The sequence below is a fragment of the Haliotis asinina genome, chromosome 5 (genome assembly GCF_037392515.1).
Source record: "Haliotis asinina isolate JCU_RB_2024 chromosome 5, JCU_Hal_asi_v2, whole genome shotgun sequence".
Classification (NCBI taxonomy): domain Eukaryota; kingdom Metazoa; phylum Mollusca; class Gastropoda; order Lepetellida; family Haliotidae; genus Haliotis; species Haliotis asinina.
The window spans coordinates 12,295,828-12,316,378 of NC_090284.1; the positions used below are offsets into that span (position 1 = coordinate 12,295,828).

The window sequence follows — 20,551 nt, forward strand, 5'->3', positions numbered from 1 at the left end:
GATAGCAAGTCATAAAATGTTTACTCCTCCTCTGCGTACAGAGAGATCAAACAGTGTTCAGGTGTGAGATCATCAATTCCAGGGCCAAAGTAGGCTTCAGTCCGGACGTCATGGAGACAGCCATGTAGGTTATGATATTCAGTTTGTGTACATTCTTGACCTGTAGCGATGAATAATATAAATTTGCAATCCCCTGCAATGTGTTTTGCTGGGGTTATTGAAATGCACCCAGTCTGTCCGTCTGTGCACATTTATCTTTTCTGGAGCAGAACTTTAGGGCATAGTGGTTCAAGTGTTCACTTGTCACTCCAAGGTCAGGGTTCAGGTCCACACATGGAATTTTGCTCGAGACCCATTTCACACACTCTTCACTAAAATAATGCCAGTCCTTTATCACCCATGTGTTATTTATATACTCAACAAAGAAAGTTAAAGGCTACCCCAGTATTGAATATTTAAGTATTATTTGGGTCTATTATTGATTATTAGATACAAAAATATTGAAAATAGGATTTACGTTCATTTGTTTTGTTGAGTATAGTAGGTTTATCAGTTTCCTCCTTTGTGCTGTGAAGTATTTGTAGGCCTCAGTTCACAGTGTTCAGTCAATCAGTATAATCAATGTGATCGATTATAGTTGGTAGGGTAACTGATGAAGGCATCTGAAGACTGATTTTTGTTTGGTTATTTACTGTATGCAGTAGGTCTGTTGTTTGTTGACAATAGTTTTTTTTCCCACAGTTCTTGGTGACTAAAAAGGCAGGAATACTAATGCCAAGATCAATAGTTACTTGTCCTTGGTAGTTTGTCTGTGAAGATCAATCCTGATTGATTAACACCGCTGTCGGTATTGTGTTGTGTTCTGCAACACTGCACATGTGATGTATCCCATTAGTCTGTATCACTTAGTTTGGTATAGTTTCAAAAATACTTTATAAATTTAGGGGTTTTTTTCACACGTCCTTGACATGTGGTAAAGAAACATTTTCTGCTCGTCATTTCAAATACAACGGTTTGATCCCCAGATGGGTTCAAATGTGTGAAGAACATTTCCAGTCTTTCCCAGTGGTATTGCTTGAAAAGTGCTGGAAGCAGCATAAAACTAAACTCACTCACTTTCCGCGAAGTAACAGATAGGTTTAAAATATTTTGTAAATGAATAAGTTCTTTGCCTGTATCGCTTAGAATCATTGTTAGAAAAAGATGTAGGTTTATAGACCCTACCCTAGTATTAAACTATTATAAAATAAAAAGGAAAGGGACATAACAGCGAAACCACACCCTCCTCAATCAAAGTTAGATTTCATCATGTAAAATATTTGTAACACCCCGCTGAGGCCTACGGATCAAAAGGTAGATGATTTCCCTACAAAATGAGCAATAAATGGTCACAATCAGATCATTATTTCAGAAGTTATATGCTGTGTCTCATCAAAAACAGCTACCTCTTCAATTCCACGCCAAAATCATGGATCACCCAAAACAGCGAAAACTCACCTTTTAAATTTGTTTGTTGATTCCAGCCACCTTGACAGCACCTATGTAGGGCTAGATTCAATCAGCAGCAACACTCCACAAGTCTAAAATCTCACTGCAACATCTACATGTCATTCCTCGACAGTATGCTGCCATTTCTCCAAAATTTACATCCCTTTCCTTTCATATAGTACTGAGATAGGGTCTATACACCTACATGTCTTTCTAACACTGTTTCCAAGCAATACAAGCCCCCATGTTTGAGATACCAATATTGTTTCATGATCATTGTCAGTCACACCACATACACTCCCTCAAAATTTACTGACGATGTAAAGTTGATCTTTATGATTATAACACAGTGATTTGACGTCATTCTGTGTGATACCATCCATGGTATAGTAGTGGTTAGAGCATCCATCACAAGAGCAGATGGTCCCCATCCATGTCATACCAAAACAATTGTGAAAATATGGCACTTGTTGCACCCTGCTTGGTGCTCGGCCTCAATGAGTACAACAAGGATTGGTCAGGTCAGAGTGAGCAAAATGTGTTTGAGTGAGATATTCATTCTTAACATGTGGCATGGTATCTCAGTGAGCTAGCCCAATAAAACCAGTTTAAGTCTGGGCTAGTACAAGCAGCCATGCATGCACATTGTCACATGTGGGAAATATTCTTTGGTGTCAAACCCTATCACCTCCCTTCATTCTGCTGGAGGGTTTTTAACTTTATATTTAATTTATAAACATGTAAATATGTCCTTTAAGCAATTACTTTACCATCTATTCATGTTTTTGTTGTATATTTGCCCACACTATAACTCTCAGCATGTCCCCAACTGTTATTGCATGTGTCTATTTATATCAAGGATATGAGAAGAACATTGTCTGCTGGTAAATTGTATTACCATTCAAAACCACTGAGGCTATAAAAGCTGTTGATCCAAGTAATGCTGTCGTAAAAAAGCTGAAATAAAGTTGAACCACATGTTGAACGTGCAAGCCACACCAGACCACAGGGGTTGGTCACCTGTTGCCTGAGGAACCAGTTTAGTGTTAACCTGGGCATGTTTGTCTCGAGAAACGCAGACAGTCAATGAGAGGTCCTGTCACTTGTGTAATTGTCTCTTATATATTGAGGAACTCACAGTCTAAGTTGTCACATTATACACTAGACCCCATGTAGTTTTCTCTTTAAAGTGGTGCACTCGTTGCCACGGTCACATCAAGTTAAACATTGAAGTAAACACACCTGTCGGAAATGTCCTGATTGGGTAATCACAGGTAATCTGCTTAATGTGTCTGGCATTTATTTACCTGTCGTATGCATGGTAGTAGGTGTTGAGAGTAGCACTGTTTGACTCTCATTTAGCTGGTTGGGGGCTTGTGGCCAAGAACATGTTATTCCTCACAGGAATACAATACTGAAGTTAAACAACACCTTTTTTATTCAGTACTACTTTGTTTTTCTGTCATGGCATCGCTGATTAATAGTTATAGTATAAAAGAACTGCATGTTGTTAAACATCTTTTGGCAAGTATAACATTGAAGAGCTTTATTGTTCACGGATTTTTGTATCACAGATTAACGATTGTTATTTTAAACAGCATCCTTTGACAGTGAAGCATTCAAAAGCTGTATTGTTCAGTGTTAATTTTATTGAAACTATTTTAATGAGAAATACTCTAAATGTATTCAAAAATTCCTCTTTTATTTGTGATCACTCTTTTCTTTTTTTCAAACCAAGGTTGAAATTTCTAAGTACACAGTTACAAATACAACTCTGTACCTTTAAAGGACATGAGTAGGAAGATAAATAGTCTAAATTTACGTTTGTTCTATTTCCTGATTGGACTTAAGTGGGTTTGACACATGTACCTGTCATGTATGTTGTACAGCTTGAGGCAAAGTGTGTGTTCAGTTGGTGTTAGCAGTGGTGGAATGTGAGGAGGATTTAGATACAACAGGAGTGAACTCTCCAAAACGTGACATTTGTTTGAGTTGCAATTGTTCATTTGTTAGCAACTCTCTTGGCTGTATGCCAGGTATATGATACTGACCAGTAAATACAAAGACCGACATATCAGTGATTGATATCACGAGCAAGCCCAGATTACTTGGACAAGGTGCATCATGTCACCAGTTGTGACCACTTCAATGCATATAGTCACCCCTAATGGTCATCATAGGTTGTGGTTAAATCATTTGCTCCTAATGCCGAAGATCCAAATTTGATTCCTTACATGGGTACAATGTATGACGCTCATTTCTGGTGTCCTCTGCAGTGATATTGCTGGATTATCAGCAAAAGCAGCTTAAATATGTCAACTCACTCACGCACTCACGCACTCACTCACACACTCATAGGTTGCAACTAACTCAACTTCAAGGGACAACTGTTTGAATATTCAGCTGTAGTATTGTTGTTCAAGCAGAAGGATGGGGAAGGAATTTAATGTTCCTATTACTTATTGGATGAACTCCATCTATGGGTTTTCTGAGTAATGTAAATTTGGCTATGTTGAGCCCTATCTCCTCACACTCTGATCTACCGATCTTAATGAAAGTTTATGCAAACAGCTTACAATATCTCATGGGAGTTGTACATCGTCTGAGTTTATGGTTTGTGGAAGTGAACCTCAACAGGCTCCCAGACATCTTCAAGACAAGGGTTACAGCTATTAATCTGTGGTCGGTGAAGTTAATAATGGCTGGCACAATCATCATGTCATAACACAGTGTTTGACTGGTTGATGGGACACTCTGGGAGCCGATGACCATGTAGGCTGTATTTATTACAGTGTTGATGAACTCCATATACAATGTCATGGGCCTTCAGGTCCAGGCGGCGCAGCATGTACATGTTGTAAGCGGAACGACTATGTGGTGGCAGTTTGAATTGTTTTGTCAGATATTGTTATCCCATTGTCAAATGAGTTATATGCATAAAAAATTGGATGTACCATACACAAGATCCTGGTTTGGTCCCTGTTATGGGCAATTTATGTGAAGCTCAAACATGGAATCTTCCCCTGCCTTCAGTATTTTGACGCCTGTGATAGAGGCATCCAATCAATCCTGGTTCCTAATAATAATAATAAAAAAAATCCTATGGATAATGCTTCTACTTTTACAGTACAATACCTCTGATGTCCATTTCAGGAGTGATATTGCTGGAATGTTACTGAAGGCGGCATAAAACTATATTCACTCAGTGTTCACGAATAGTGTCTGACCCTCTGACAAATCCGGCAGATTTGCCAATGGGCAGACCAAACTCCCCGACCTGCTGGCCCAAGTGTCGGACTGAATATATCAAATAACTTTGTCTGAAGTTATTTGTGGCATGTGACACTTGTTCACTGTTTATAAATTTATGTTTATAATGTTTGTCATGATATAATGTTAAATGAGAAATGTTAAATCTGAAATGTGTGATTAATCTTATTCTGTGGGTCCTATGAATTTTCAGTGGGTCAGACAGACATCTGAAACTTACAGGACCCAATGTCTTGTTACTTTGAAACACCATTCGTGAACACTGCTCTCTCTCTCTCTCTCTCTCTCTCACACACACACACACACACACACATTCACTCACTCACTCACTCACCCATGCTTGTAGTCCTACCAAGCAGTAAACATCAATGACCTACATCACTTCAAGCTCTCCTTCAACTGTCCTTGCCATTTACATAGCTTTTTATCAATGTAAATGTTTGTGTACAGAAATCTTTTTCATGCCATGAAGTGGTTTTCATAAACTGTTGAAAATACAAAAGTCTGATGGGTTGTTGAGACAGGTTAGATGCGCTGTGTTTAATGTTACTGTAGTCCCATCAGTAGGAAGCAGATTAGGGATTGTGCTAGACATGGTCAACTTCATAAAAACAGCTGAGAACTGCAGCAGTGATTAGTCTTAACCTTTCAAGTATGGACGTTCACTAGGATGGCAATATAAACGCGTGCAAGAGGAGTGCAGAGTGGAGCACATACAGCTCCACGCTCTTGAGTTTAAATGTCAGTGTTGCTTCAGCAACTGCTTGTGAAGTATATGATGTCCTTTCTGACATCTCCCACATTCAGTTTTTACTTTCGAAACATTTTCAATTTATCCTGAGTTTGGCTACAGTATTCAAGGCAGGTCTAATGATGAGATGTTTGATGGACGTAATCAATATTTCATGCCAATAAGACAGTTACCTAGCTACAAAAAGTCCATTTCTTCCTGTCAAAGTGCCAGAGTACAATCAGCCCAGATTGCATCATGCTATTTTCCACCACTGTTATTAAGAATTGGCCTTCTGTTTGTAATCTGAGGTACATGTTAAATGTGTTAGACTTTTCACAAAGCTTACCAAAATAATCCTACATTTTGTCCATATAGGGTATGCCTCTTACAGTGCTTTCAGTTCATTGACGCTTGAGTTATAGAATGTGAACCTTCCCAAGCAAATTCATTAAATCCTTGAATTAAATGTAATCCTTCTTTTGTATGATAACGTCAACTTGTTTTCCCAGAAGGTTTCCCCAAGTTGGATTTGAAAGTTTTCCTTGTGTATCCAATAACTAGATGGATAAATAAAAAGTAGGACAGAAGAAATACTTCTTGCAAGCTTTTAGCCTTAAGTCTTTAACTGAATTGGCCAAGATGTAAATATGCCCAAGTTATATTTAGATGATATTTGTCTGTGTTATGGATGGGTTACATCAGTGCACATTGTAGCAAAGAAAAGTAAATTGTTTACAGTCAGGATTCTGTTGCAAAAGCCTCCCTCTGTCAATCTAACATAGAATTGTAAAGTGTGAAAACATCAGTCACTGATCAAACCTTATTCATATCCTTGTATATTTTGTGTAGACAAGTTAATGTCTTGTCTATGCATTCTTTATGTAAATCCCCTATTCAAGAAGAGGCAGTGGTTTAAGGCAGTTGATAATTGCATGGGATAAAGCAGCATGATGTGAAGCTGAAATGAAATGACCATGGTGAGCTGAAATGCTCACCTTTATTCATTGACCAATCAGAGATTCATCGACAAGAGAGTGGATAATGATCTGGATCTGTAAACTAAGTCTGATTGTTTTATTGACATTGTGTTGGAGGCTCATCTGTGAGTTCTGGCTAACTGCCTGCTGCTTTGAAGGAGGAATTTACGTGCAGATAATAGCCTTATGATGTACACCATCGTAAATTGGTAGATAAAATCGATAATGTCAAACTTTGTAACTCATTTGAGTTGGCTAATGAGAAGGTATTGAGGTGGAGTGTTGACATTTGGTTATGTTTTCCCTTAATGGCTGGCATACAGGAGCCTATTGAAACGAGTTAACTTTCAGTAGTATTGTTAGCTGTATATATTTGCAGCTTATCAAATGTTAATCATGTGATAAACAATTTGTAGCTTGTGATTTCAATGTTGATTTTCTTTGATGGAAGTGTAAGATGAGGGAATATGGATGATGTTAGAAATTGTAATGTTTGTAGTTCGAGGTAACAAGATGATGGATTATAGCAATAGTATTATCAGGTTTAATCAGAACAGTCAATATTGGTAGGATATGAAGGATATTAACATAGCTGTTACAGCGTAGTTACTTAAGTGTTCACTCATTGCACCATAAGGCTACGGTTTGATGCCAAACAAGGTCTTCTGGTGAAGTACATTTGTGGTGTCCTCCACCTTGATATTGTTGGAATAGTGTTAAAAGCTGCATAAAGCTGTACATGACTCATAGTCTTCCTGTGCTCAGTTGTTGTATCAAGTGGTACACTATGATCAAATGTCACATGAGACTTTTCTCCAAGCTTCAACCTGCATGCCTCGAAACATAGATTCATCTAGACGAACCATCTGCTTTGAGGTCGATATTTTTTGCTTCATGTCTGCAGCAAATTTCATACAAAAATATTTGAATAAAAATAAAGAATGAAAGATTCAACAATAGATTTAAAGAAAATCACAGTTTATGTTGTGATCAGTGTTTCAATTAGTCTGACACACAGTCCCTAAAGCACAGCCCCTTTTGGCAGTGCTCAAGCCTAACATGAAGCAAGTCTAGATTTCTTGAGGTTTTGAATCTTACACCCCTCTGGGGCTCCTTTTCAGGAATTGGAATTGTTTGCTTCAGTGAAAGTTACATATATAGAGACACTACGTGTTAGTCTGTTCCAATAGGCTATTGTATAACGATGCCTGACATTGACCTTTGACCTGTATACATCCTGACAACACCTCCCAGTGCCTGCCACAGCACCTTAGGCCACGAGATAGGAAAACATGCACTTCCTGTGTAGCCAGCCTGTTTCCTGTAAGATAAGACATGGGTTCTTGATTTGTAATTAGCCATTAAAACCTGCCTACAAAATTAACTTGTAGTGCCTACAATTAATAAGTGGAGGAGCTATGCAGTATGGCCAGGAAAGCAACAATACTCAAATCAATATGAGAGACTGAAGCAGTATTAATTTGTTAGTGGCAAGGCTTTTAGTGGGTCGCATTGTTGGAATCTTGCGTGATTTCCTGACTTGTAAGATTCTTATCTTCTCAATCGGATCAGGTAGGGTTTTTGCAATGTTCTTTAGTTGCATAGTTGTGTCTGGTCCAGTTATTCAGGTCTCGCAACATTCACAATATCTCATTTAAAAACAGGTTCGCTGCTGTGGGCAAGATGCAGGATTAGTCATCACTTGGGGATGATTTGCATCAAATATTTGAAATTGTGTCTTCTGGACGTAGGCAGGGCAATGGTTGCTTGACTTAACAATGTGGAATTAGAAGTGTCATGAGGAAAATAGCAAATTTATGCATGCTCTAGCTCATGTTGTAAGCTTCCAATCTTGTGTTGTTGACTATGGCATGTTGCTCTGTTTCTGCCAGGCACCTAATGATGAGGATGGACTGTAGGGTAGTGGTGTAGCCTAATGCTTAGATATTGGCTTGACGGAATGAAAAGGTTGAGTGAGCGACTGATTTAAATTTCAGGCATATAGTGACTTGGGTTACCAGCAGGTTTCCCATATTGGTGTCCCCAGCGATTAATATTGTCTAAAGCATCGTACAACTCTCTCACTCGCTCATACTTTTTGTTGCCACATGAAGACCTGATTTTCTCGGGACTCAGGACTGGTGGCTTAGTACTCTACAACAAAAATGTAATTGTACGGACTTTTCACAATGTGTGTGCATTGTGCAAAATTGTTCCCTAATTTTGCTAGCCAGTCAGGCTAGCTATGCTCAACAGTTACTTGCCCACAAAATAATTCAGTTGCCCAAAATCTAAATGTAGAAACAGAGCAAAAGATTACAAAAAGGTTAAATGTCATCAAAAACAAATAAGAAAACACATGTCTGAATTTCTTAAACATTTAGTGTATGCTCTGTTAACATTCATCATTAAGCAGCTAATATGATGAACATTTTTATCATGTCATAGTCTTGTATGGTTTAAAAGTGTACTATAACTTAGCAAGTCAGAGAGTCGGAGAGAGTGATATATTTACAAAATGACCCTTGAAAATTCACTAGCCAGTTTGGGCCACTGACTGTGGAGCTACATTGCCCAACTGGATTTTTACTAGTTGCGGGAAAAGAAGCCAGTGTTTATTTCGCACACTGTGTATGTGTTGTTGTTAACCTGCACAGTATTCCCACTTTGACCATGGCCACATTTCTGACAACATTCCACACCTCTTCAACCATTTAACCAAATCCTATTCCCCAATACATTAAGGTGCCACTTCCAACCAGCAGAACCTGTCAGAGTTAAGTCGTAACCCAAAATCCCCTCATGGTGACAGTCTTTGCAAGTGAAGACATGGTCACAGTATAGACAATGGCTGGTGGAAAGGTGGGGTAAGTTAGCCATATAGCCATGGCAGAGGTGTGTAGCACGTGGACAGATGACTTCTGCTTCTGACAAACAGACAGTCCAAGGAAGAGAGCAGATAGGTGACAGTTGTTTGGGCTAAGACAAGGTAGTACCATATTGTCAGTCTCCCATCCTAATATCCTTATTGATTTCCATACTTCTAATGGATAATAATTTTCTGATTTCTATTCACATCATATATTTTTGGAATTGAGGTCTAAGAAGGGCACCATGGGTTTTGATTGTGGTGATAAAGATGATAGCTGAGGAACCAGGCTTGCAAACATCAAAGCTTGCGTAGTAGAAGCATTCACTGCCAGTCTTGTGAGGAGGTGCAGAAGGCAGTTCTTGGAACGTACACACCATTAGGTGGGGAGGGGATATTTACGATTATGAATTTTTATGACTTTTTCTGTTTAAGATGATGGAGAATATGGATTTTCTCATTGAAGGAGCAAGAAGAATTTGCATTTAATGGAGAATGATGAAGTAATGTTGAGCTAAGGTTTCAGGGCAGCTTATTGAGTTGACAGTTTTACACCACTCAGCTGTCAGCTCACAGGGCAATCTCAGGAGTACAAAGTGACCAACATTTCTGGAAGGATGATCTGATTTTACCACGGGTCATCTGACATCAAGTCCAATGCTGCTCGTACATGTTTTGCTCCATTTTTTTTTTCAATACTTTATCAGATTAAAAATATAAGTATACATATTTATGAGGGCATCATGACCTTTAGATAAATTTGTTAAGATTTTTTACAAGATAGAAATCAGACAACTGCAGTGATGAAAAAATGACTGTGCACAGTATTGGCTCTCTTGACGATCTCTTCAGCCTCCTAAAGCAGGCAAACAGCACGAACCACATGTCATAACCTTCAGTCCATAGCTTGTCTTTACTGGAAACATTGCTTTGTATGTATGATGGAGACTATGGCATAGTATTTTTCTCATCATGGAGATTCATATTGGATTCCCTGTCCGTCTGAGTACATTTTCTATCCTGATTTATCGATAGTGGAGAAGAACTCAATGTTTTATATGTTTTGTTTTTTTGAAAGTCATGAAGAAAGGTCAAAATTGATACTATGTGTCTGTGTTTTCTTCCATTTGCGTTGGCCTTGACCTCATGGCCATGGAAAAGGGAGGTCTAGAGTGTAGTAAATCTAAACTGGTCTTGAGAGTTCACTGTAGCCTTGGACACAGTTTCCATATATAGACTCACTACAGTGTGTTTACAGCTTTGTGTTGTTCATAACACCATTGTGGCTTGGATGAATATATTCTGATCATGTTGAGTAATGAGCTAACTATATATTTCTAAGTTTGTCACTGTTTCAAAGAACCAGCTGAGACAAGATTTTTACAGTATATGCTCTGATAAGCACCTGATGTTCTTAGAATTTTATGATAGGTAATGTGTATAATACAAAACAGGTTTAGTATGCTATCAGAGATCAAATTGTGAAGAAAATACATACAGTTAGTGCTGAAGAAACTGAGTTACAAAGTGGCTATATACTGCTTTCACACAACTAGGGATATGCCGATACAAGTGCCTCATAATGCGATACTTATCTCGATACTCTCCATATATATTGTGATGCTGCTTTTCCAACATTTTGTGTGGAACAAGCAGCCATTACATGAGTTACTACGTTTCTAGGTAGAAAGTACCAGAGGGAGGACAACTGACTATCAGTTAACTGAACTCTCCAAGTCAAGTCAAGCTTGCCATGTCAATACTGCACACTTCTGTGCTCAAAAGCAATCAAACACAAGGAGCCGGCCTTTTATCTGTTATGTACATTTTCAGGCTTTTTTTTTAAGTGGGCATGTAATTTGGTAAGGTGGTTTATGTTCATTATACAGACAAGTTTGTACACATAAGCCTCTGACCTAATTAGCTGAAAACTTTATCCGGCTTTGAGTATCACTTGATAGAGCCGACTTCCGCGAAGGAAGTTCAACTGACAACAACTCATATACTTCCTGAATCAGTAACTAAGTGAATTAGTCATACTGGTTATTATGATGTGGAATTTTTTCAGTATTTTATGTAAAACTCAGTTTTAAGAATTTGCTGCCCTGTCAGCTATCTGTAACTGTGTTAAGAAGGAAGAGTAACTAAAAGAAGATATTCACAGTATCAAAGCAGCAAGTGCTCATTGCTCCAGCTAGCCATGCTAATTTGTTTTATGTTAAAGGTGTCAAGGAGAATTTCAAGATTTTTAAGGTCATACTAATTATACACATGGCACTTGTCCTTATTTAATTAGGATATAATGATCAATGCTCATACTATCAATCACTGGTTAGCCTGGGCTGAACATAGTAAGCACAATCAGTGTCATAAACCTGTTATTGCTGACTGAGGCAGAAAAATAACATTTACTCACTAATTAGCATGGCTCCTGACTGGGTTCAGTCTGCAACTGGAGCCACTAACCCATAGCACCAGTTGATCAAAATTATTCCTGTCCACTAAAGCTCTTCTCCTCATAGCTACAGAAAGGTGAAGATAATGTTATGGATAGATTTGGTATGGTGATGAACATTGCCAACCTGATGGAAGTTCATGTGGAAGTTACGGAACTTGAAATTGAATACAGACAAGCTATGTCCAAATACGAGCTGTATGCAGTTTCTTTAGCAATATATAACAGAATAGGATCTTTGAAATGGTCTTAAACTTTTGTCCTTTTTTAAAATTTCCTCTGTAACTGGATTGAATATGTGCTGATGTAAGACCCAAACACCTTATTGGAAGCTGAGGATATAAAGTGTGGCTAGTAATTTGTGCAGTACAGACCATACTGATTAGCTTTGTCCGTCTAAAAACTGGTTCTCTTTTTTTTGTCCCTTGTAGTAGGTAGTGAATTAGTGTTTCTTGCTAGGTGGAAATACTTGTGCTTTTTTCAGTCTTAAACTGCAGGTTGAACTCCCTAGAGTTGCTTCCCTTAGCTGTTGTTATCCTCAGATTCTTGGTTCCAGCCCAGCTGGATTCTACTCCTTCATCTATTATCACTGCATATAACAGATTTCACCCCCACTACTCACATCATATTGGGTTTCAGATTGGTAGGGTTATTGTCTTCACTCATCATTTCTTGTTTCATAGGCCAATTTCACACTTTGGAATTTTTCTGAAATGTGGACTTGCTCCTTTTTAACTGATTTTGAGTTGTTTATAATCACCTACTCATTCCTCTAAGTGAAAGTGTATGAAACAAGTTTGCCTATACTCTCAAATTTTCACTAAAAAACATATCGGATACATATTGTCATATTTCCATGGCAAACCTTCCACCCACACTGTAGCTCATAAATGGTTCGATAGTTTGTCCCTGGTGCATTAAATGGTAAGACTACTTTCTCATTTTTTCATGACATTTTGTCATAAACAATTTACTCTTTAAGAAAATGTATAGATAAGTAAACGTGAAAAATATCAAAAACTTAAAAGAAATGGCTATAAAATTATATGCACGATGAACTGTAGTGTCCAAGAGCATGTAACTCTGTTAACCTTACATCCACTAATTCTCATTGGATTAACTCCCTTGACACACAAGCTTCCCAGATGAAGAAAAGGATGTTTTGTGGAATTTTTAGACTCTTGCTTCTGAAAAATATAAGAAATACCAAATAAAGATTGTGGGTTTTTTTTGCCAGAAATGTATTTATAATGTGTGTTTACACAGCTGAGTTATTATATTGCAAGGGTGATTCCCAATGTTTGTTTTATGGATGTTTTTGTCAATCAGGATATGGGCTCATATGCTGACTTTGGGGAAGAAATCCTAGGTAATTTCAAGATTTTAGGTACTTTTTGTCTTCAGGTAGGGCTTTTAGAAGGAGTTTGTTTTTTCAGTACAGACCACATAGATGAGTTAAGTCCCGTGTTTTTAACTTTACTTCTGAAATGTGATTGGCCTTGCTTTTCCATGGGATATCAAATGGAAATTTACTTTGTGAACACTCAAGACAGGCATGTTTTTCATCACACAGCCAGTGCGATTAAGTTAGATTCCTCTGTGCTTTTGTGTTTGGCAAAATATAAGAAAAATCAATAATTTTTTTATAACTTAAAGTACTTCATTTGTAACAAGTGATATTATTTTATTTATAACTGTATGATGAAAAAGAAAAAAAAAACACGTCCTCATGAGATTTTCTATCTTTTGTAACAGAACTGAGGCATGCAGAAATTGGTACTGTTGATATATTTCTTGAGGCAAAATACCACTCCTGATGTTAATCATATTGATAGAGATAAATTAGAATTTTTTTCCAAAAATAGTTCTTTGAAAATTTCTACAATATTATTAAGAAACTGTTAGAAAGAAATGTGTAGACAGGAAAATCTCTTATGGGTTTTCATGAGATATTAATGATTAGGAGTTAAACAGACTATGCTTGCAATTTGGTGGTGGTCACATTTAGTTTGCCAAGCTTCACTGGCGTTAAAAGGAGCAGTGTACGTAATGGCAACTGTGACGATCATTAAGGTAACAGCTATTTTATCAGGGTATATATCTTTACAAGAGAATGTAATTTGATACCAACAGGTGATTGTTCTTTTACCTTAAGTAATCTGGCACAACCAGTGTTTGAACTCTTTTGTCACGAAGTAATGAAATGTACCTGTAGCCATTCAGAAAATCGCTTCCAACATATATATGCGAATTGAAGGCAAATTACAGGGTCACTATTTGCTATTTCTTATAAACAATGCTCCAGATATAAGCATGACAGTTTTATTTAGAATTAAGAATGGAATAGGTATGAAAGCATTTTTCATTGTTGTAAAATTTTATAGCATTGATTAGCAGCTCCTAGAGATCAATCTCTGAACGACAGCGTCAAGCCAAGTTGGCAGCAAGCAAGGTCCATTGGTGACATTTTAATTGCAGATGGAGCCAGCTGTAGTTGTCTCCCTTGGATTGTGTGTACCACTGCCCTGTGTTGTGGCAGTTGATCAGTGTCATGGCTGACAGACAGTGGTGATTCATGACCTGGACACATCACCAGCAGTCTTTGTGTGTTAGTGTTTCAGAATCTTGGGTTTCACTTTGATGAGTCTGTGTTAAGATTTGATTTTGTCAATCAGGTTTGAAAACAAAGAAAAATTCATGACCATATTTAGAATATTTACAGTGATTGGCATTTTTATGTTGTAGTTATAATGAATATAACTTTTCTGCCTTTTGTATTTGTTTTCAATTACGCTTTCATTGAATAATTTGTGATTTTGTCTTTCGTGTGTAGCGTATTAATGAGGTGTCTCATGCAATCCTTTGTCTCCTTGTTCCATGGAGCTTAAAAAAACATGGCTGTCAGTTTTCTCACACATTGCAAATGAGAGACTTCCAGCAACATTCAGAACCATCATTCAGAACCATCATTTTAGGTTTGTGGTCCGGGCATAAGCCAACATCAGTACAATTTGTAGTTAGCAGATATCTGTACATACAATAGAGTCTTTGACATATTTTTTCAGACAAATTACTGTTGCTTTCAAGACTTTGTTTTACCTCTGTGCCATTAAATGGCTTAATGTGAGATACATGGAAAAAATGTTTTTCCATTCAAGAATATGTAACCATTAACTATGATTTTTCTTACTGTGACTGACCCTTTGGAGGGTATTACAAGTTAGAAGATCCATTTAGGTATGTTGGGTGTGACAGATTAAGTGACTGGGTACTTACAGGTCATTGTACCAGACAGCTTATACTATCAGTCACTGGATTGTCTGCTCCAAGCTCAGTTAACTGCATCATTTGGTTGGAAGTTAGTTTTGTTCAGTTTTAAACAAACACACAATCGCAAGACGTAGCAGCTGTTTGAAATATGTAGCAGTTAACAGAACAGTGAAAAAGCTTTTATGAATGTAGGTTTATGTGCATACAGTTTCCTGTTTATGAATGTTTCTGTCACATCATATATTTTCCCCATTATGCAATAGCATGAACTCAGATTGCCTTCCTCACAGCTTCAGCTGGGAACCAATTAGTGGAACAAATAGGAAGGAGTAGTCCTGTTTTTAATATAATGTTTAATAATTATGAACCTAGCCAGGATAACGAAAAAAAACAAAAGCGCGAAAGCTAGTAGAAATTTCAACCCACACAAAGAATACATTTAACACTGAGCAGATCAGCTGTGTCTGTTACTGACTGACACTGTTGTTACACTGGTGCTGGCTGGATTAAACATTTAGGGAAGATTAATGAGAACAATATTGATCTAGATTATCATTAATGTCTACAGGAATACTTTACTCAAGCTACCCTGCCTTATTTCTCCTCACTTGCTGTTTGTTTGTTTTATATTTTGATCTAGACTTTTTAAACATTTTGTGATGATATATTTCCAATATTTACATACATATGTTAAGGGATCAGTATTGAATTTCACCCAAATGAACATATCTCATTTGTGGATAGAGCAATGAATGGAGCAATCCAAATGGATTTAAAGGCCATCCATGCTTTGGTGATGACCCATGACTGGTCAAATTGTTTATGAGATTGTTTTTGCTGAGGGGGCAGTGGGGTAGCCTACTGGTTAAAGCGTTGGCTCATCAAGCCAAAGACGCGGGTTCAGATCCTCATATGGTTACAGTGTGTGATATTCCTGGAATATTGCTGAAAGAAGTATTAAGTCATGCTCCCTTGCTCACTCACTCTCACTCACTTACTCAAGGCTCAGATCAAGAAGCAACCCTATCAAATGAGAGGTATATCACTGAGCAAACGTCTCTCCAAGCTAGTGATGCTAATAGGTAAACATGATATCATCATGCAATATGGCAGTGTCATTTGGTTGTGCACAATAACGGAAATGTTTCTACTCGTGCTGCATTATTTACTTCCCTGAATGGGACACCTCTCCTTTAAACTTGCCTCATGAACTTCCCGGGTACATGAGCTTGTTGTGCTATGCGTGGCACGTTTTTCATACAGAGCTGAGGTTGGGTACATGATCTCAGCTTGAAGAGCAGGAGTGGAGAGAAGTTGGAAAGAATAGACTGTAGTAAATGGGTGTGATTTATACTCACCTAAACAATGGTGTGCTTTGTTAGAGAAGAAACCCCTGTCTAGAGGCTTGCCTAGGAATAAACGAAGTGGGGATTGTGTTTCATATGTTGCTTCTTGCAAATAGGATTGGCAAATAAGTTAATAAGTTTGACTTAACATGCTCGTAAGTTTGGTAACTGGGTTTGGTGTTTAGGTTTGTTTTCATTTCATGTGTGATGATAATAAGAAGACCATTTAACCGTAAAATGTGGTAAGTGACATCTGGGTTTCTGTGGTCTCTTGTGGAATTGGTTGTGACTTCAGCATGAGAGTGTGTTGGCGTAACCTAGTCATTGAAGTGTAAAATTCTTCATCATGCCTTGGACTTATTTTCCGTTTTCTAAATGGGTAAGATATTACATGAATATTGCTATATGGAGATGAATCCTCACTTTCTCTTTAACTCAGTCATTCACTATCATGCATAGGCACATGCACACACCGCACACTCACTGTCACATACACCATGTGAACATGGTTCAAGGATATATTCATCATCTTTTGCAATAGTGGATATGTAATCATATACCAAATCGTATTGTAGATCGTATCATGGGATACTTGCAGTAACAACATGATACACAATCAGTTGATACATATATTCCTGTTTGCTTCTGATGTCCTTTCTTTTTTTTCATCTGTCTGAGACCTTGACATTTATTACACAAATTAAATCAGACTTGTTCTTTTTTCAGCGTGTGACATTTACAGCATTACAGATCTAATCCCAGGATGAGACTCCCTAAGATTCACTGATGGTTTTGTTACAGATATTTTGCATCAGTGAGATTTTTTCAGGTCCAATAAAAATGTAGGCAAACTATTTTTCTGTTAATGAATCAGTGTTTTTATTCAGTCTGAAAGAAGCCCTTTATTGAGTTGGGTTGTTTTTTGTTTGCTTGGGCAAAATTCTACTGCAGACTGGTCACAGTGGTACAATCGCAGTATGAAACAGCTTTTGTAGGTGTCCAAGAAGATATTATCAGAATGGGAATAAACTCAACATATCCCTACTGCATTAGATATTTGCAGATATTGATTTCAACACCAGATACAAATCTGCAGTGCTAGATATTATCAGGTATTGGAGTTCAACACCATGAACATATGCATACAACTCAAGGTATTAACAGGTATTGGAGTCAGCGAAATAGTTTCCAGATTTTGCAGCCAGTCAGTAACTAGTCAACAAAATAATTCCCTAGCTTGAAATTTGAATGGAGAAACTAAGCAAAAGATACAAAAATAGATGAGAATAGCATACAGGTTTTATCATTAAACTGCTGATATGATGAACATTTTTATCAGTCCATAATCTTGCATGATTAAAGGTATATTGTAACTCAACAAGTCGGAGACGGTGATATATTTACAAGATGACCCATGAAAATTCACTAGCCAGTCAGGCTACTGACTGTAGAGAATTACTGGCCTGATTGGATTTTCACTAGCAAATAGGCCAATGGCTATTTCACACACTGATTTGAGTTGAATGACATGGACATACCCACATAACAGTATGACATTCAGTTTATGAATGTGCTGCCATGTCATGACACCGTAAGTATATATCAGGTGTGGGAATGGCCTGGAGTATACCTATTCTTCATAGATGTGTGAATATGCTGTCATATCCATCCATACACCCCAGCAAAATGTCAGGTGTTGAAATCTGTGTCTGTATCGCCACTTTTCTACCTCCCTGATAATATCAGGTATGCGAATATCCTGGAGCATTCCCACACTTCATAGATGTGTGAATATACTGCCATATCCATACACCCCAGCGAAATATCTGGTGTCGAGATGTGTCACAGTATCACCACATTTCTGATAATATCAGGCATGTGAATACCATGTATGGTAAAACATCAGGATTCTCTGACTCACACCTCCATAATACACTGTTACAACAAAACTAAGAGTGGGGACTTCCATGTACAGAAACAGACACATAACAGGTGACAAAATCTCATTTGTATGTGACATCTTTAAGGTGAGAGTGCTTACCCTCCAAGCTTGCTGAATTAGACTCTCCTACTTACGATGTGACACTCCATTTCTGCACTGTTTGTTCTTAATTTGACTTTGTCTTCTTTATGAAACAGCAATAATCTTGTTTGTCATGATTGCTCACAGATTATATTTTATTTGCCTGTGTGGTAATGTAATGTTACGTTATGGAAAACCAAACTATACCTGTTTCTGTGAATTGCTTCTTGAAGGGATTTGTCTGCTTGAATTAGGAATTCTCTGCAGGGAGTTCCATATTTCAGTAAATGATGTAAGTCACTGTAATTGATAAGAGAATGGAAGTGATGTCTGTGATGGATATTTACTTATGCAACCTAACTGTTGATATTAACCTGTATCAGAGGAGAAATCCCAATAAAACCCTGCACAATCAATGACTGTACGTCTCTATCTCTCTGGTTTAGCCCAAACTTTACTTTGAATTCCTGCAAGTGTCTGCTTACAGCAATCTGAAGCTGATCAGATCTCCACTTCCAGGATATTACTGCTGGACTTTTTATTGCAGTGTAATACATCACAAGGTCTTTCGCTGTATGGCTTGGTGCCAAGGAGGCCTTTTTATGCTGTGGTTTATGCCAGTGGCATATTTTTAAGCATTAGGTACTCCTAAACATAAGCAAAATAAACCCTGGTAAACATTGCACATGTAATTTGTTCTACGAAGGGCATTAAGTAGATACAGAACTAGTTTCAAAAGTTTAAGCCTTTTTTAAACTGACATTAACAGATATAGAAATCAGGGTTTTAAATCTCACCAAGAAGCAGTCATCATGTCCATGGACTGAAGCCATATGTCGACTACTGGGAACATACACCTCTCAACGGCTGAGATTCAGTTTCCTCCATGTTTATAAGGTGCAGCTTCTTCATTCTCGCAACTTTGATAGACATGGATATGTCCCCTACCATAATATTGCTAAAAGTGGCATAAAAATAAACTCACTCATCCACTAAGTTGATTGTTTTTAGCTTGACATTGATTGCAGGTTGTAGTCTCAAGTGCATTCCAGTTATGATCCTTGGTCAGTTGGTACTGCACCAGTGACCACAGATTCGTCAATGAACATAATTCTTCAGACAGTTTAACAGAAATTCTGTGTGGTCCTGTAAGATCAGTTATGAATAATCCATATACAGTGGAAGCTGTCTAAACCGGCACTCATTGGGACTGAAGAAATATTCTGTTTTAGGCAATGTGCCGGATAGTAGAGCAGATGATAAATGTACAAGCCATGGATGGGGCTGAGCTTCCATGCCAATGTTGACAACTTGCCAGATCGAACAAATGACAATTTTAACAGCTTCCACTGTAAAACAAAAATTACCATAAAAGGATAAGAGCCAAGCACTGTCCGTTTGACACAAATATATTTGGCACATGCTTCAACACTTTGAAGATGGGCAATGTATAAATGGAATTTGTTCAAAGGCGCAATTAAGTCAACTGCCTGCTTGGTGATTGGTATTTCTAATGATATTTGGCAAAAACTAATTATATGTACTCTGAGAAGTTGTGAGACTCCATGATTGAACTGCTTCGTTACTTATTCATCACAGACTGACTCAGTGAAGGCCACTGTTCCCTCTGTGATCATACACAAAGGGAGAATTAGCAAGTTACAGTCAATACTATATGGCAGATATTGACCCTCAAGGGAAGACACCTTAGCCGGAAAGATGATAGTGGTATGTTGTGCAACAGCGATGTCGCTGAACAGAGAAGTGGCTCCTGTCAGTGTCTATCCATGTATCCACCATGTTGCTATACATCATTGGGTACTGGGGCAGCCCAGGGCTAAAGAATCAATCAATATTTGGAAATAGCCTTGAGTCCGAGTTTATGAGCAACCCAAGCATCATCTTGAAGAATATTAATTCATGCTGAGCCCTAACTTGAGCTTACATTATTACGATGTCTGGGGCTAAGATGGGATTGAGAAAATCAATGACTTGGTTTTTACTTACACTGACTGAACAAATGCTTGATGTTGTTTGTGCGTGAGTTTTCTTGAAAGAAGTCCTTTCATATGATCTTCGAGTCAAGTATCTGGCTTGTATCTATGAAGCATACTTCATCA

General features: G+C 37.8%; 1 protein-coding gene across 6 annotated transcripts in view; it reads left to right on the forward strand.

The window, feature by feature from the left end:
* Positions 1-20,551, forward strand: part of LOC137283661 (RNA binding protein fox-1 homolog 2-like) — a 95,673-nt gene that overhangs the window by 19,101 nt on the left and 56,021 nt on the right. Inside the window, exon 1 of one of the 6 annotated variants that reach the window (XM_067815288.1) lies at positions 7,947-8,040. The exons of 4 other annotated variants lie outside the window; for them this stretch is intronic. The gene's annotated coding sequence lies outside the window, so the exon portion shown is untranslated. Of the gene's footprint in view, positions 1-7,946; positions 8,041-20,551 lie in introns of those variants that run through there. One more of the 6 variants, XM_067815287.1, reaches the window with a different exon arrangement.